General features: G+C 35.8%; 1 protein-coding gene across 1 annotated transcript in view; it reads left to right on the forward strand.

The window, feature by feature from the left end:
- Window positions 1–387: 387 nt before the first annotated feature.
- Window positions 388–18,293, forward strand: part of KCNJ15 (potassium inwardly rectifying channel subfamily J member 15) — a 340,530-nt gene continuing 322,624 nt past the window's right edge. Inside the window, exon 1 of the mRNA XM_044071449.1 lies at window positions 388–533. The gene's annotated coding sequence lies outside the window, so the exon portion shown is untranslated. The remainder of the gene's footprint in view (window positions 534–18,293) is intronic.

Here is an 18,293-nt window from a genome sequence, read left to right on the forward strand (position 1 = left end):
TGTGAATTTGCACGCATTTTCTTACATAAAAATCTATGACTCTAATTATTGTCATTGTTTATTAAGGGAAATACACTCACTTTTTTCCAAGTCACCAGTTTTTAGAAGAGATTAAAGGAGCAGAGATAAAATTTGAGTCAAAACCAGGGACGTCCCAGAAAAATCAAGGACATTTGAGAGGTATGCGTCGTTTTATTGCAACACTAAAGGATCAAAAGATTCTCTTCCAACTTTTGCCAAGCCTCCTTGCTCTTCTCAGGTAAAAGGAGCTACAGTTTAAGTAGCTATGTTTTTCAGTCATTGTCAAAATCGCTACCCCCCCCCCCCCCGAAACCTACTCTTTTAAAGTCACACCCCTCCCCTGTACCGACACACTCATCTGGAGAAGACAGTCTCACCTGACGAGTGACGGTTCTTAGACACTCCTAAAGATTTTTGAACAGTACGTTGACCTTTGCAAGGTAGAAAAGAAAGGCAAATGCTTGCTACAGGTAAAAGAAGGAACGCAGAGGCAGCGCTGTGAAGAATGAAGGGTAATTGTTTTCCTGCATAACTCTATGCGTGAACTTGGGGGATTTACTGTTCTAGAATGGGCTCTGTGTGGCGCGAGGGACTGTGGAAGTCTATGAAAACGTTCTTCACAAGTTTAGCTTCACCTTTATGGAGTTTCTCATCTGAGGTAGTGTAGTGAGAACTGCGGTAAGAAAACAGAAAAGGTGGGTTGCGTTAAAACGGAGTGAAACAGAGTTCACCTTTTCTTTTGGACGTGTTTTGGTGATTACACTAGCAGTAATATGTAAAGTTGTTAATCTCTTGGAGGGCGAACATTTCTTATTTGCAGTACACACGGTATTTTTTTGTGTCAAAGCATTTCTTCGAAACTGACGTCAGATTGCTTGTTCTGTGAGAGACATAAATACCTATTTTCCTGCAGGTTAAGTTCAGCGCAGTTCGTTCTGAAGCGCATAAATGAAAAATACTGTTGGACTGAGCCTTGTTAGAATTCAGGAAATGTGTGCATCGGTTTAGGGTCGTCCTAAACAAACGAAGCACTAAGTCTAACTTTGGTAAAGAAACTGCTTCAATCTCAAGGTAGTCTACAAAGAAGCCATACCTGGCTGCTTCCAGCCAAATCTGCCTAACTTTTAATAGGAGGCGCTCGATAGTGTTGTGGTTAGGAGGTTGTGTACTAACATATGGCAGCTTGCATTTTGCAGCTGCGGGGCAAGGTGTTGCATGTGCATGAGGCTTGCTATCTTTTGAAGAGCAAGTGCAGTAACTTTTTTTAAGTTGAGACGTAACGTAACGAATGGGTGACTTGAGTCGCTGATGGGTATACTTAGCGAGGTGTATATTCAAAAGTAAGGGTGCATTTCAAACAGAAACTAGTAACTCCAAAGAAGGGAGCAAGGTTTCGTGCCTTTCACTTGCGTAACTCCCTGAACGAAGGATTACTTATTTATTTCTTAACCGGTAACTGAAGTAGCCTTTCCAGACACCATACTGTTCTGATTTTGACTCGAATTGTAGCTCTGTCATTCGTAATTCCTCCTAAAACTGGTGACTTTTTGAGAAAAGTTTGTGACTTACACTTGATGACAATCAATAGCTATTGACTTCTTTTACTTCCGAAAACGTTTTAAACGCATTTTCTAATACTGAAAATGATTCAGGATGATAGCACTAATGTTTAAGTGTCACTTATTACTTCTGGATTTGTCACCGAGTCTGTTGTAAGTTCTCCCTCATTGGATGAGAACTATGTCCACATCTTGTGCCCCAGGACAGGTAGGGTTACGGCCAGCCTTCTTTATGCAGGACAGTCCCTATTGGCATCTGGGTCCTGCTAAAAACATAAACAATGGCAAATATCCTGATATTTTTGGAGAAAAATATCTCCTCATGTTTCCTTTGACATTTACATAAAATAATACTTTTGTATCGGAAACCTCTGAATATTAAAAAAACAATCCAAATTCTGTAATAATAATAAGCTTTTGTTTTGGCAAAGTAGATGAAGTCCAGTATTTAGTAATTATTGTGGGTATGCAAAATCTAACATTTTTATTAAACATTTGCAACTTTGAGCATTTGAAAAAGTGGCAACCCTAGAAGCAAGTGAGTCTATCCTACATGTGGAAAGCATACTTCTCAAACTCATAGCACAATAATTCTGGGCTAAATTATAGTGGGGGAAAAAGGGCCCCAAAACAGGAAAAGATTTTAAAAAATCTATTTATTAACCTAGAAAGTTGGTAGAGTAACAGGTTTTGCATTAGCATGCATTTTATGGAGTCTGAAACTAAAATCTCATTATTTCGTGCATATTTCTCAGTTTTCCAACTCCAAATTGTGGTACACTTCCTCCTATTAATGTGGAACAAATCGACAAAATGTGGAATACTTACTAACAACTTGCTAACAACTTTAACTGGAAAGCTGCCAGCCTGGTTAAATAAATTATTTATACCTATAAAAATATATTTGATGACTCAATGTGATTCAGTATTAGTTACCATGGATAGTAGTTTAAAAATAATATTAGTTACAACGGATAATAGCTTAAAAAAATAGCACCCAATGCGTGGCAGACTGTTTATGTTAAACAGGGAGGAATATGGACTTTCAAGACTAAAAACAAAGAATATTCCTCGTAATGAGGTATGCTGGAGAGGTATGATTTAGTAACTTCAATCATTTATTTTCCAGAAAATAAATAGTATGAAGAGCAGAGTAAAAATATATTTTATACAGTTGAGAGGTTGGAGACTTATGATAGACAGTTTAGAGGAAAGAGTAAAACAATATATATTAAGCATGGAAACTCATGGTATCCGCATAGAATTTGGATTGTTAATAACAAATAAGTAGTGGTTACTACATGTCCCTCTATATTTTTTTCCAGAAAGCTTCCTGTTTGGATGTAATTTGATAAAAATTGAAACTAGCAAAAATGTCCTAGATTTTTAGGTTGACATATTTTCTGCAAAACTTGGAGGACAATTAAAATATGATTCTATATCTAGAACACCTAATATGACATGAAACCAAAGAAGCAACTAAAGTTCCATAACCATGACACTTTGCATTGGCAGTAAAGTGAAAGCCAGTCCCTTGCATATTGTTTGCTACTGTGGATCATATCTCTTAATCTCCCTAATTTTGTAGACCTCCCTGAATTTGCCAACATTTTTGCCCTATTTCTCTAAAAAAAATTGATTTTCTAGTAAATCACTGAGGATTATAGTCAGTCAGTAATGCCACTGATTAGAGTATTGCAGTTCTTAGTCTTAAAACATGTCTCTGGTATGGGGACTTTGCCTTCACCCACCTCCATTATTTTGACTTTGTCCCTGATTCTTCAATGATGGTATTTTACCAAAACATCAAACAATGAATGAAAGAGCATATAATAATTCCTGCACCTGTTAATTTACAATTTCTTGGTAAGAATCCATAGTACATTCAGTCATAATTCATTTTGGATAATATGCAAAAATTAAACAACTAGTAAGCATGTTATAAAAGAACAACAAATACCTGCTCAGCTATGAAGCAGTAATACCACTTTATTCGCAATAAAAACAAATAAAAATATATAAAAAACATGTGAACTAAGTGCTTTCACCCCTTATAGGGCTTCTTCAGAGTCAACATGTTAATGATGTACCTTTCTATCCCTGGCTTCTGTAAGAATTTGGAATGCCCTGGCAGATGTAACTGTGAGACAAAATGTGTGGTATATGTTGCATCTTTCATGGCATGTCTGGCGTTTTACGTCAGTAAAACTGTTAGAAAATTAAAAGAAAGGATCTCAGAACATGTCCAAGACATTAGGAGCATAGTGTGTCATTTCCTTGTATATGCACAGTACACAATGCAGGAATTTTAAAAAGTTCCTGTTTTTCATTATAGACAAAGTGAAGGTTGATGTGAGGGGGGATGACCCTAAGCTAGAAGTAGAGATCAGAGAGGTTGAATGGTAAATAAGATTAAGTGCCCACAAAAGCCCAGGGATCAATGACTGCATATCAATTAAAACCATTCTAAAGAGAAGGGCAAGTTATATAACTAAAAGTATGCCACCTAGTGACACAAATTGGATGTTGCAAATTTTTAAGATGTTCATTCTGTATGCATATGTTTTAGTAGTGTTTTTATTACACTATGGTAAAAGAGAGTCGTGCAGAGTCTGATTTGTTTTATTTTTCATTAACCATCAGTTAGATAGTAAATTTCATGTATATACTGCAGTTAGATGAGATTTTTAAGAATGTATTTTTTTAGGGGATGTTTTCTCAGGGTATGATGTCATGCTGCTTAGGAAATAAAAAATGAATGTCTGATTAACATGTTGACTCTAAAGAAGCCCTATAAGGGGTGAAAGCACTTAATACACATGTTTTTTATCTATTTTTATTTGTTTTTATTGTGAATAAAGTAGTATTACGGCTTCTCAGCTGAGCAGGCATTTGTTTTTCTTCATTTTTGCAATGTTGTGGAAGCTTGGTGCCCTGGTTCATGTCATAAAATAAGTTTAAGTTAATTCTCTTCTTGTACTGCCCTTTGAAATTCTGAAGAATCCTGTGGTTTGGAAGCCAACATAAACTGGTTTAATTTAAATTGCATACTGCAGTCATTAACCATACTTTGCATTCAGAGTGTGTATATGTGTGTATGTATGTATATATGTATGCATGTGTGTGTGTGAGTGTGAGAGTGTGTGTGTGTGTGTGTGTGTGTGTGTGTGTGTGTGTGTGTGTGTGTGTGTGTGTGTGTGCATGTATGTATGGGGGGGTAAAGGTAGGACAAATGGGGAAACAGCCTCTACTAGCAGGATAGTGCCATACTGGGACACACCTGTCTTTCATCTGCATTAGTTAGGACATTGTGGAGAGAAAGAGGCACTTTGATACAGCACTTGATGGATGATGTCTGTTTTTGCTGGGGGCAGATGGAGTGGCACTAAAAAGAGGTATTAAAGTATGCAAATGTCCTATAATATCCTTGTCCAGCCCATCTCTGGGTTATTTGTATGTAGAATATAAGGGCTATAAACTACAAAGTGAATGTAAGGCTAGGATTCTTAAGATTCTCACTGACCAGTAGCCTAGTAAGTGCTTATGAACCTACTAAAATGTTTCTGATAAAATGTGTTAGTGTGTATTCTGTGCAGGAATGGAGGGCACTATGGAAGAGGGTGCAAAACTGTGTGGACATGCTTAACTCTTTTTAATTACAGCAATGTTTAAATATGATATCTACAGGTATGGCTACTTGTATATATGTATGTATGCACATAAATAATGTCTTAGAGTTTGCAAGTAAATAGGCAAATAAACAAAAGTAAACATCAATTTTTTGGCAAACACTCCAGCAGAAGGAACTCAAAAGCAGCATTCTGTAATATCTTCATGCATATGAGAACCTTAACTAATAATGGATGGCTTACAGCTTTGAGTTAATGAAATAATGTAACTGGATCATAAAATGCAGCTTAAATGTATACTTTTAAAAGGTGAAATATGCAAGCGCTTCATGACTTTTTGGTAAAACCATAGCAAGAGCATTGTAATAATTTCATATGTGTTTTGATTATGTAACTGTTTTTTCAGTAGATGATGACAACTGGCACATGATTTTGGTGCAGTTATATAAAATCAGGTATAAGGCACTCCTGCAGTGGGACAAAAATCCTGTCATTAAGTGTTCAAATAAACATAGTTGCAGCCCTGTAGCTTGATTGTTGTTGTATAAAGTACTGTCACCATGTTTCAGAAAGGTATAGTCAGTTACTATAATATACAAATAGTTCACAAACAATCACTAAGACCAAAAGGAACACACAGGAACTTGCAATAAAATGAATTTAATAGTTCCATAAAACATAAAAATGAAACAGCAGTTAAGCACTTTTTCCTTGAAGTGAAGGACAAAAGCGCTTATACATTTTAGCATGTCTTGTTTGTTCCTTTTGGACTTTTTGGTTACTAGTTGCTATAATATTACCGCAAGGAGATAATTTTGTAATTATTTTTTTAAGCCATTGATGAGTCGTATACAAATGTGAATGAAGTCTAATGGGAATAACGAGTGCTCTGCTCTAAGCAAGGGAATGTTTATAAAGTGAAAAGTAATTAATTTGCTACATAAGAGGCTGAATAGCATGTTAAGTAAAAAGAACACTCTATTTCGAGTAGGAATTGTTAGTAATATTGTTTAAGGGTACCAATGTGATGACTGTAGCAGATGAGAGGGGAAAGTATATAAATGGGTACTAAAACTAAACATTACAGAAGTGAGATATGCTGTTCAGGAAATAAAGAAAAGGATGCAGTAGCAAGTATTAAAATCAGATAGAAGGGCTGTGCAAATTATTATTTAAAAAAGGAAACCAATCTAATTTTTAAAATATATATATTTTACAGTGATTTTGAACCATGGATTGCAGTGGGAAAAGGGCTGTTAGAGAATAAAATGTGAATAGTAACCTTTCTCAGGAATCACAGGTCCTGATATGTATGTGTTTGTATATATAGTATAATTATGGACAGACGAGGTCAGACATGGGTGGCCCATGGGCGTCAGAAGATTAGAAGGAGGTAATAGGATCACACCTTGTAGTACATTTTCATAATTTATTACAGAACTTAAAGTATGTGAAGAATATGTAAAAGTAAATTTGGTCTGAATTGTGTAGATGAATATGAAGTCTGTTGGGAGTGAGATGTTAGAAGTTCACTGTCTGCATAACTAAACTATATACATTTTTTGTTTAGAAATGAGGATGAATCTTGAACATGTGGTTTGTTTATGTAAAATCTGCATCCCCTCAAACATACAGACCCCACTGTATATTATCATAATCTCTGTACCTAGAACCTTATGCATAATTATTTTGCTGGTAAATGCTAGTGATTTGAATGCCTTTCTCTTACATAATTAAGGAGTCACAAAATGAACAGAAACTACGAGTATGTACCAGATTACTTAATATAATTACTGACTGGTGTAAGGCTAGAACAATTTGACATTTTCTTGTTAAGTCCAAAACTTTTCTTATACATTTATTTGTTTCTTGATTAGGGGCATAAATAACAGTTTCTGCTTTAGAAATGTTTTTGCTGCTATTTTAGCACCTACATTTGTGCATACCCACTGCAAATTTATTAGGATAAGTGACTCGCTAGACATATCCTCATACCATCTTGATATTTACTGGCAGGATGTTTGTGGATTTTTTATCATGGCATGAAACAAGTAAATTGTGCCATAAACACAGAAAAGTGATAGCAGTACTTTACTAGAATGCAACACATATTTAATGTAAACCAAACTGCATAGTATTTCGGGTGGCAAACATCTGACAACATTACCTGAAATGATCCAAGGGGAAACAGAGTATAAGAAAATGCTGCAAGGGCAGGCAGGCCTTAATGCAGAGAAGGCATTCAGCATTCAGCTGGGAGTTTGTGAGTTTGTTAATGATACCATTTGTCTTCCCATATAGAATTATAGAGTTGATTACGGGGATTTTTGAAGACTCTGAGGCATGCGTTAAGGTAGGTGGGATCCTCCAACAAGCCATGTTTGAACAGAGGATCAAAATAGCAGTGTCCTCTTTCATTTTTATTTACTTTATACTTGCATCCATTATCAAAGAAAATAAGGGACTCACAAAATTCAAGGATATAGTTGGTGTAATCAAGAAAAGTTAGCTTTATGTGCAGATAATACTGTGTTTTACTTGGTAAATCCAGAAAAAGATATTATGGTGCTGTGGAATATTTCAAAACAGTTTCATGTCTTTTCAGGATATAAAATATATGAAGATAAAACAAAGGCTAAAGCAGAATACAATAAACTGTATACTTACACATGAATTGGTTCAGCAGTTCCCATGTTTGTGGTACATAATAGGATGAAATATTTACGTGTATGGATTAAAAATATTCTATTATGGCAGCTAAGGATATGTGGGAAGAGACTAAACAAAATATATTAAAAAAATGAGACATTAGAAGTTCTTGATTATGGATATTGACAGGAATAGTAAGATACAAGCAATGAAAATGTTTCTAGTCCCTTTAGTTTTATATACAGGTCTGGCAAATTTTTATCAACAACAGGAGAAGTTGTAGATAATAATTAATAAATAGTTAAAGAAATGTATTTGGTTGGGGAGGAAGGAAAATGTTATCTGTGATAAGATGATTCTCCTCAGAAAAAGGTGGTTCAGCATTACCTGATTTGAAGGGATATTTTAGAGTTATGCGATTAAGGTTCTTATACAAAACAAAAGCAGAAGGTTATAAGTTAAAGTGGAAAGAGATGATGATGATGAAACAGGGGAGGGGGAGTTTAAGAAATAAGGAGAGACTAGGATTTTGGATGCAGGTCCTGACAGAGAATAACAACAACCACACATAGTATTATATTCATAAAATAGCAAAAAGTATTATAAAAAAATTAAACCAACACGGGAAAGGAGATTTTGTCAATGAGGATAACTGGAAGTAGGGAACATAGAAGGTAGATATGTGGGACCTGGAATTTAGAAAAAAAAGAACTTTAGGGAAGGAACCAAGTTTTGGGAGCAAATAACTACAAAGGGAAAGATAAATTAGTGGGATGAGGCTAAGCAGAAGTTTGGACTGCAGGTTGTAGACAACCTTCTCTAACAGCAACTTGATAACAGAGTGTAAGCAAAGAGAAAGTGCCAGGAGATTGTTTAAATAAAAGACCAGCACTGGTAGTGTCTTTTAATTTAGAGAACAAGTTGCTTTTACAAAGGAGATAATTGGTAGGACTTGTAAGATATTGCATGATAACTATAGTAATCAATCAGAGAAGCTTAGAAAAGATTGTGAAGAGAAAGGATGGACAGGCAATATACAAAGGAACAATGGAAGGACATAAATACAGCCACCAAGTATGCAACAAAGTGCCAAGTATGCAACTACGTTTTTGTGCTTGAAAGTGTTTACATAGGCAATTTTGTATCCCAAGCAGACTTCAGAGAATTGTTCCTCAGGCAGAAAAGCAAGTACTGGAAGTGTGAAGGGAAAGAGAGATGTAACTGGGAATATATTTTTTGGGAATGCAACAAGCGCGCAGATTTAAAAATTCCCTCCTGAATATTTTGTCAGAAATATCAGGGAACAAATGGTTGTACCTAATGAAATGATTCTTCTGAGCTGGGATATAGGATCTGAATTGCCTAGACATGTTAAGACCTTACTAAGTTTATTAGAAAACAGAAATCAAAATCAACAGCAACTATAACTAGAGTGCTGAACTTTGTAAAGGAGACAAACAAACTGGAAGTCAGATCTTTAGAAAAAAAAGAAGTAATAATTTACATAGAAATAAATGGCATTTGTAGGAACAACACATGCAGACATGTTTACAACACATACAGGCATGTTTGGAAGGAAGGGTAAAATTTAAGGGAAGGCAGGAATTGAACAATTTATGAAATAATGGAGTAAATGAATGTTGTTAAAATGTGTTCTGCATGAAAATAACAAAAGGAATGTCAGTACGGTTTGTTTTCTTTTCTATTACTGTATGTGTCTGTCACTTTTTTAATATCATGTCTAATAAAGATGTATAAAATAATAAAGCAGATGAAATGATATTTAATATACTGACTTATTAGCAGGGAAGTACATTATTTGAAATATAGAAGGCACACATTTGAATTGAATAGCATGCATTGTTTTCCATGGCATGTGCTTTGGGCTCAGTGACTGCAAATCAGTTAGTTGTCTGTCTCCATCCTTCACAGCTGTCCCTGATTTTGCCCTGCTTTGCTCCTCATAACTCAGACTGCTACAGTCAGTCAATGCCGAACATTAAGATTTTATAGTTCTTATAATTTAGAAAATTCAAAAGGATGCAAGTCCTGCCTAGTTAATGTAGAAAACTAAATGTCTAGATTGTTAATGAGCTGCGTTTGGTGCCAGTCATGCAGGGTTTGAAGTTTTTTCCCCCATTTTAATTAAATTTTTTTAAGAGACTTAAGGCTGGTGTTCAGTGGTAGCACAGAGGATGCACTCTCTGCTAGCAAACTAATTTGTGTGCTGAAGGTACATGATCTGAACAATTTTTGCTGTGTTTTTCATTAACTTTGTAAGTGACATATATTTAGGGAGTATCCATGGTGTCTAGTAGTAGCAGAGAGGCCTAAAGCTATACCGTGTTAATGAACTTCCATGAGTATAAGGTTCAAAGCTTACTCCCACTTCTATTATTATTTTAAGTGGCTTAATATAATATTGAAGATTACATAGTAAAACAGAGGATACACTATGCAAATGCTAATAAGCTGCTTTGTGTGGCAAGGATACAGGATACAAAAGCTGCTTCTCTGTTCTTCTATTAATTTTTTTAAGTAAGGTTATTATTTCAAATCTCTGGTGTCTAGTGTCTCCCCTATATACATATCATGCTGTAAAACCTGTTCGCTTAACGTTTTAAGTGAATTATGGTTATAATCTGAATCCCTGGTGTCCAGTGTTCTTCCATCCCTGATATTGCACAATTTGTCTAGTAGAGTTTAGAGGTATGGCAGCCATCCTCAAACACAAACACACATGCATACACATACACACACTCATGCACGTGTGCACACACACACACACACACACACACACACACACACACACACACACACAAGTACACACAGCCCTCTATAAACCAACTGCACTCCTACACGCATGCACTCACATACACACACACACACACACACACACACACACACACGCACATTCACACAGCCCCCTATCACCCAACTGCACTCATGTGTGCGTGCACACACGCACACACACAGCCCCCTATCACCCAACTGCTCTCCTATGCACACACACACACACACACACGCACATTCACACAGCCTCCCATCACCCAACTACACTCATGTGTGCGTGCACACACACACACACACACACACACACACACACACACAGTCCCCTATCACCCAACTGTTCTCCTACGCACACACACACACACACACCACACAGCCCCCTATCACCCAACTGCACTCATATGTGCACGTGCGCACACACACACACACACACACACACACACACACACACACACACACACAAACACATTCACACAGCCCTCTATCACCCAACTTTGCTGCACTCCTGCACACATGTGCGCACACGCACACATTCACACAGCCCCCTATCACCCACTGCACTCATGGACACACACACACACACACACACACACACACACACACACACACACACACACACACAGACACAGACTACTAATACATTTGCATGCACTCACACATGCAGCCAAACACATACCCACTTGCACACATCCCCTACCACAACCTGTGTCTTAACCTCCCTGTCACTTACTTTTAACATGATCTAACCCATTGAAAGTAATGGGTGCATGTGAGCTGTTGTCTGTGTTAATTAACTCCATTGGCCAAGCTACCTTATGCAGCCAAGCAATTTTGTCTCTTTAGCATTTGCATTAGACCACAGAGACACCCACTTTGATGCTATACCTGTCTGAAGTAAAGCATTATGGTAGGGCTGTCTCAAATTGGAAATGGTTATCACCAGTGGTAACAAAGGCTTGCCTCTTGCTGTAACCTTTCTTGATCCCAGTGTGTGTGTGTGTGTGTGTGTGTGTGTGTGTGTGTCTGTGTGTGTGCACATGTGCGTGCGTGCTCATGGCATTAGCATAAAAAAATGGTTTAAGAAACTTCTCTGTCTGGAAGATTTTCAATCCATATATATCTAGTTAATCACTGTATGTTAATCAGATCAGATAATGGTAGTAGAAGTAGCGAACTTAAACTCATCCTAAGTCAAAAAATAATAAAATTATATATATATATATATATATATATATATATATATATATATATATATATATATATATATATATATAAAATATTATACAGAATTACTAAGTATTCAAAAGTAATCCAAGCAGGGTAGGCAGTTTGTTTCCAGTCAAAAATCCTTTATTAAGTACACAGACAAGTCATCCGAGTAAAGCAAAAATAACAGAGTAATACTTTCCTCACAAGCTTTCTAACTATATATATATATATATATATATATATATATATATATTTATATATACTTTTTAATCAGGCAAGAGAGTGGTTTATACTGCTGTAAAACAAAGTTAAATTCACATCCTTTTCCCCATCAGTGTGACATTCGAGCTGGTCCTGCCCCACTTAGTAGCTGTCATAATAATATAACCCTTATGTACTTTAAATAAAATTAATAATGATGTGGTATCTCTTATTTAACCAGATTATTAAGACTGTGATTTTATACTACATGGCTGGAAATATATAAACCTTAGACCATATGGCAATCTATAAAAAAAGACTATTGTTAACAGGGATTGCCTTCATCCTTCTAGACATCTTCAGGTCTGTGTACAAAAACCCTAAAAACTATCTACAAAAATATCACTGTATAATTCGTTAGTATTGTTATTACACATAATTTTGAATACAGTGGAGAAAAAGAACAAGAAAAAAAATGTACGATGATGGAAACAAAATATACACTTAAATTAAAACTGATTTAACATGGTATTTAAAGCCAACTGGAAGAATAAAATAAAATAAAATTAGCCATGTAAACAATGTGGCAATTTTCTAAGTTCCAGTACACTTTTAAATGAACAGTAGTAGTTTTAGTCCAGGTTTCCTCAGCTTTAATTGTCACATGAGTTCACATTTCTCCAGCATATTTGGGATATCGCCTTCAAGATCACCCATGTCTATCCGATCGAATATCTGGAACTTAAAGCCTGTGTGTCTTTTATGAAGAGCAAGGTGTTTGGCTAGTGCATTATTTTTACATCCAGAGCGGATATCTGGCAAATGACATGAAATCCTATGCTTAAGTTTATTTACAGTCTTGCCCACATAAAATGCATCACATTAATTGCACTGTGCCCTGTAAATTACGTTTGTAGTGATACAGTCACCCCCTGCACTGGTCTTAATGAACCTTGCTGTATAAATATACAAAATGTACAATTAGCTTCACATCTTTTAGTGTTTCTCTCATATAGTCTAGTTTAAAGTCAACAAAACTTGTAATGTTCCCGGCCTTCCTGTAAACAAAGGATGGGACTTCACCTAAGATGTTAATCAGAAAAGGGTTTCCTGTGACAATGGCCCAGGTTTCTTCAATAACATTGTTGATACTGTGATAATCCAAAATGTATGTCAGGATGCAGCTATTTTTGCATTTGTCATTCTCTGTGGAATTTCTTAACATTCTCCTACTGGGGAGGTTTTTGGACCCACTATACTTGTTTAGTGGGTTGTTTGAGACATCGAGGATACCATGGAGATTATTTGTAGTATACAAAAATACTGACGTGTGAAGCAGCTGTGTTTCTGTCTATTATTTCAGTATTTACAATATATTGCTAAGATGTACAAGTATACAAGTTGTTGCAGTAAGGATTGTTCATGGGTACAGAGTTATCAGTTACTGCAGGAAGTAGAAGAAATCAGCAAAAGAGGATAAAAATAATTTATGGGAAGGCAGTCGAGAAAGAAACCCTGTTCTGACCAAATTGGCTGAATAGGTGGTTGTTTGAGAAAAACGTGAAGAAACAGTGAGCTAAAGGTGGCTGTGCATAAATATATATTATATGGTTAATTGTCAACTGAGATATACAGTCTGAGTTTTTGGTAGATGAATGCTTGATTATTTAAAAAAAACATACTGTGCAGCTAAAGGTGATTGCATAAAAAATCAGAAGCTTTCAGTTAGGAACTGAAATGTACAGTGTGACTTTTGGCAGACAAATGATATTTAAGAATGACTTTAAAAAATATACTATGCATTTCTTTTTATATATGTGTATTAAATTTTTCCAAGACAATAAATATGAAATTTATTTATCAAACATTATTAATGCACGCAAACTTAATGAAATTGCAATAGAATGTAAATCAGTTATTAAAGATAGCAATGTTGATTGTCATGGTGATATACAATAATGATGTGCTTCAAACTGGGTAAATTAATAGTTAGATGCTGCAACAAGTAAATAGACTGATTATTGTTACTGCACTGACCGGCTGTATAAATCCAGTCATTTTATGGTTGCTAAAGTAAACAAATAACTGTGTTTAAAACATGCCATTTTTAATTGTGTGTTATAGTGGAAAACAAAATGTAATTGTATATTACAGTGGAAAACAAATATCCATTAGTATGTGAAGAATGCTGATTTGACTGTTGAGATCTACCTACTGCAGTAAAATAAAATAAAAAAACAAATAAATAAATAGCTACATATACTGTAAGAACAGCACACCAGACCATCCACGGCATAGAATAGAAACGTAGAAGACAACTTTATTTCTGTAAGCGCTTTCATACTCAGTGGAGCACTTCTTCAGACCATTCACAGTACTAAACTAAAACAGATCCTTTATATACACTCATATACTCAATTAAAATCACATGATGTCATAATTAATTAACCCCAGTAAGCAATTAAAACTCATTTAAAGAAGTTACGGGCCTTAAGAACAGGTCTTAAGGGCACCTTCCCATTTAGGCCAGGATGTTTGTCAGCATGTAATGTAATTATCCATCTAATCTCATGTTGTTCATCTATAGTCCTAAAATCTCACAAACATTCCCCCTCTATTAAACATTCTATAACCTTAAACTTAAATAAATTTGTGGGGCCCTCTTCAGCTACATGCTACAATACAGTGCTGTATTGTATGATGCCCCAGGTAACAACAAATAAATTGTAATATCAGCCATTTGAACCCCATAACAGATGTAACTAAAAAATATTTTTATCTCCATAAAATAAACCAAATGATCCATGAAATCACTGTGGAATGCATAGTAGATTTGCATACACCAGCAGATCTTTTACTTTTTAGAGAAGGTTTGGCAGATGTAATAAGGGACAAGTTTGCATGAGGTAGAAGTCTTAAAACATACACATATAACTGCTCTTAGGTGTGTTTGATGCTTGATTAATCAAGGAATCCATCATTGTCAGGGAAAATTGCCATCAACAATATAGTAAGAATAACTGTATGCCAAGAATTTATGATCCAGCTGACATAGGTTTTGCCAGAGCCATGAGATGTTCATCACCACATTTGTAAGTTGGGGGGGTCATTTATTATAATACCCCCTAGTGATTAATTGGGGTATGTGGGGGCTGCAGTGTGAAAACATTATGGTAGGAGGATTCCACGCACTTGTCCAAAGTGGAGGAGGTCACACCCTCCTCCTATAAAAATGAAGGCCAGAGACCATGTCTCCCAACTGTCCAGATTTTTGCAGAATGTCCAGATTTTTGCTTCATATTTTTGGTCCATTCCTCATAAAATGTGTAGTTTTCTGTGAAATTATTGAGGATTGAGGTCACTAAATAATGACATTCATTTGAGTTTTGCACTTTATATCCTTCAGAAAATGCATGCTAGAATGGAACCTGTAATGCTAGCAACTTTCTAAGTTTAGAAAAATAACATATTTAAAATTTGTCTTGGATTTTTGGTCTTTGTTTCCCTATTATTTTTAGCTTTTTTTCCATTATTTTTAGCTTTGTCCACATTTCCTTCACTTGAAAGTTGAGAAGTATGCCAGAGATAGAGGCAGACGGAGATATACTGACTTTTGTGCCAAAGACAGAGACAGGGAATACTGTCAAGAGACACAGAGGCCAGGGCCCATAGACTGCGAAACTGACTATTGGAGATGCTTGTGATAGGGAGTGCTTTCAAGAGCCACACAGGATAGGGCCCATAGACTGTGAAGCTAACTATTGGAGATGTTGGGCTTTGTGATAGGGACAGGGAGTACTGCCCAGTAACCCACAGGAGGCAGCTGGCCAACATAGGGAAATGTGTCCTTTTCCCCACTATAGCACAACCTCAGAGTTGGTATATTTAGTTAGGGGGGTCTGGCTGGTGAAGACCTCCACTTGGGTGGGTTTGACATGCTTCAGTGTGTTTGTTTTTTAATGTTGACCAACTGCCTCCTTTCCTGGATTAAAATTCCTGTGACGTGAATGTTCATTAGAGTAATGTTTTGGTGGTGTTGTCTCAGTTAAGTAAGATTCGATTAACTGGAATTTCGGTCTACTCATATATATAATATCATACATAAAATGTCTGAATGTCCCATTTCTGCACACTGGTTTCTCAAACCAGCATAATAAAAGTAGCTTTGACTCCTCCTGCAGTACTGTCTATGGTACATACATTTATATAACATTACCTATTCCCCCTGTGTAGTCACATGATAAGAACACATATTTAAATAGCGTATATCCACCCCCATGCAGTCCTCTGCATGACTTCCATGAATGTAACAATGACCCTCATGCTTTCCACTTCATTCCATGCTTATGTACTATGTCCCCAGTCTTTCTCCTTTGTTTGCATCCTGTTAGATGTTTCTTGATTGAGATATGCAGCACTTCTTTAATATCTCCTCCAGTGAAAGTAGTCAAATAAATATTCCGAAAGTGAATTGATGATGTTATGATGCCTGACCTCCCTTTCTTTACTCTAGTAATATGGTTCATATCCAGGTCCTATGCACTCAGAGCAAAATTACATTTTATATGAAATAAAATAATTGCCAACTGGCTTAAGTATTACCAGGTTCTATTTTACCTAAGCTAGCATTTTAGAAGATATAGTAGTAAATGCTTTTATTTTATTGTTTTTCATGGCATGTCAGTCTCCTGAGAATAAGACAAGCATGTCTTATCTGCAATGCTATTCCTTTCTTCTGATACTTCTGTGCTACTCATTTCCTTCTCCTTATATAACGCATTATCAGTCTCTGCACTGATGTTTCTGGACATAGTTAGTAGACTGTTTATCTGAAAATGGCACCAAGGAGCATTTTAATCTGACAATTTTCATTTAAATTTGACCTGAAAAACACTTTTTTTGTGATGACATGTTGAACCATGAAAAAGCAGATGCGCAGTTGTAGTCTTTGCAAAGCTCACTGCAATAGTCTGCTTACCTGGTTGTCCACCCAGTAAAAGTACAAGTCGGATGATTTTGAGTAGTGTGAAATTACTTGTATGTTAGGAACTCCATGAATTTGGATTTAATTCTTAAAAATGTGTGAAATAATCTCCATCACATCCTTCCCACAACAATGGAAAATCACCTTTAAATCTTTTCCATTTCTTTCAGTCTGTCTCCTGAAAGTATTAGCTGCCGAAAAACAATTGTTAATGCGGTTTTCAGTGCCCCAAATCTGTAGCGTGTGTTAACTCTCAGTATGTACATATGTATGTACATAATTGCCTCATATCAGATCTGCTTTTAGTCTTTAAACTAGCTCTGTATGAATAGCTACATACCACACTGAGTATGAAACATAACTACAGAACAGGATAATTCACAAGTTAAACTTTGTAAAGGACTACTTACATAAGGTGAATAATGTCCTTAACTTAAGAATACCCTCCCATTGAAGATGCATTGTAAACACAGATACTTCAACCTGTGTCTCTAATGTATAATTCTTGTTGGTGTCTTCAATCCGATTGCCAAAGAAATAACATATTGATGCACTTTTAACAAGAGAAAACTCCATTATTATACTAAAGAAAAGGAATCAAAACCATTAAATGCTCTTTAAAAAGTCACATTTCACACTGTTTTTTAAAGGCACAGGACTTTATTCTAGTGTGAAATTACATGAGATTTTCTGATATAAAAAATTACTTTCATTTTTTTCTCAGCCTATTCATCCAGATTCAAAACAGCAACATTTGTGTCCTTGTCAAATAACTGAACATGTAATATCTGTTTCAGATGCTTAGTATTCAGAAATTGATTAATTTTCTTTAACAGAACAAAAGCGTATGTATTATTGATAAAGTAATAGGTATGCAGAGTTTTAAGAGATTAAAACAGCATGCAGTTATTTCTGAATGTTCATTTTTTTACACAGCACCATTCAGTAAAATTTCTTCCTACCCAGGGTTGTAGTTTTTACAAATATGGCATTGGATATCTGGTGCACTACTATCCAAGATAATGTGCCACATAAAATAAAATGGCAGGATGCATACTACCAATACCGGAGTAACAGTCTGTGCTTCATACTACCAATACTGGAGTAACAGTCTGTGCTTGTATCTTGTCCGGTGTTAGTATGAGCAAGAGTAACAGGGCTGGGTACAACATACAGGGGAAAAGTATAAGCACTTTACAAAAGTACCTTGTATTCCATTGTAGAAAAGCAGGCCTTACCTGCATTGTATCT

The sequence above is a fragment of the Protopterus annectens genome, chromosome 5.part0, assembly GCF_019279795.1.
Source record: "Protopterus annectens isolate FY-2018-M chromosome 5.part0, PAN1.0, whole genome shotgun sequence".
Lineage (NCBI taxonomy): Eukaryota > Metazoa > Chordata > Ceratodontiformes > Protopteridae > Protopterus > Protopterus annectens.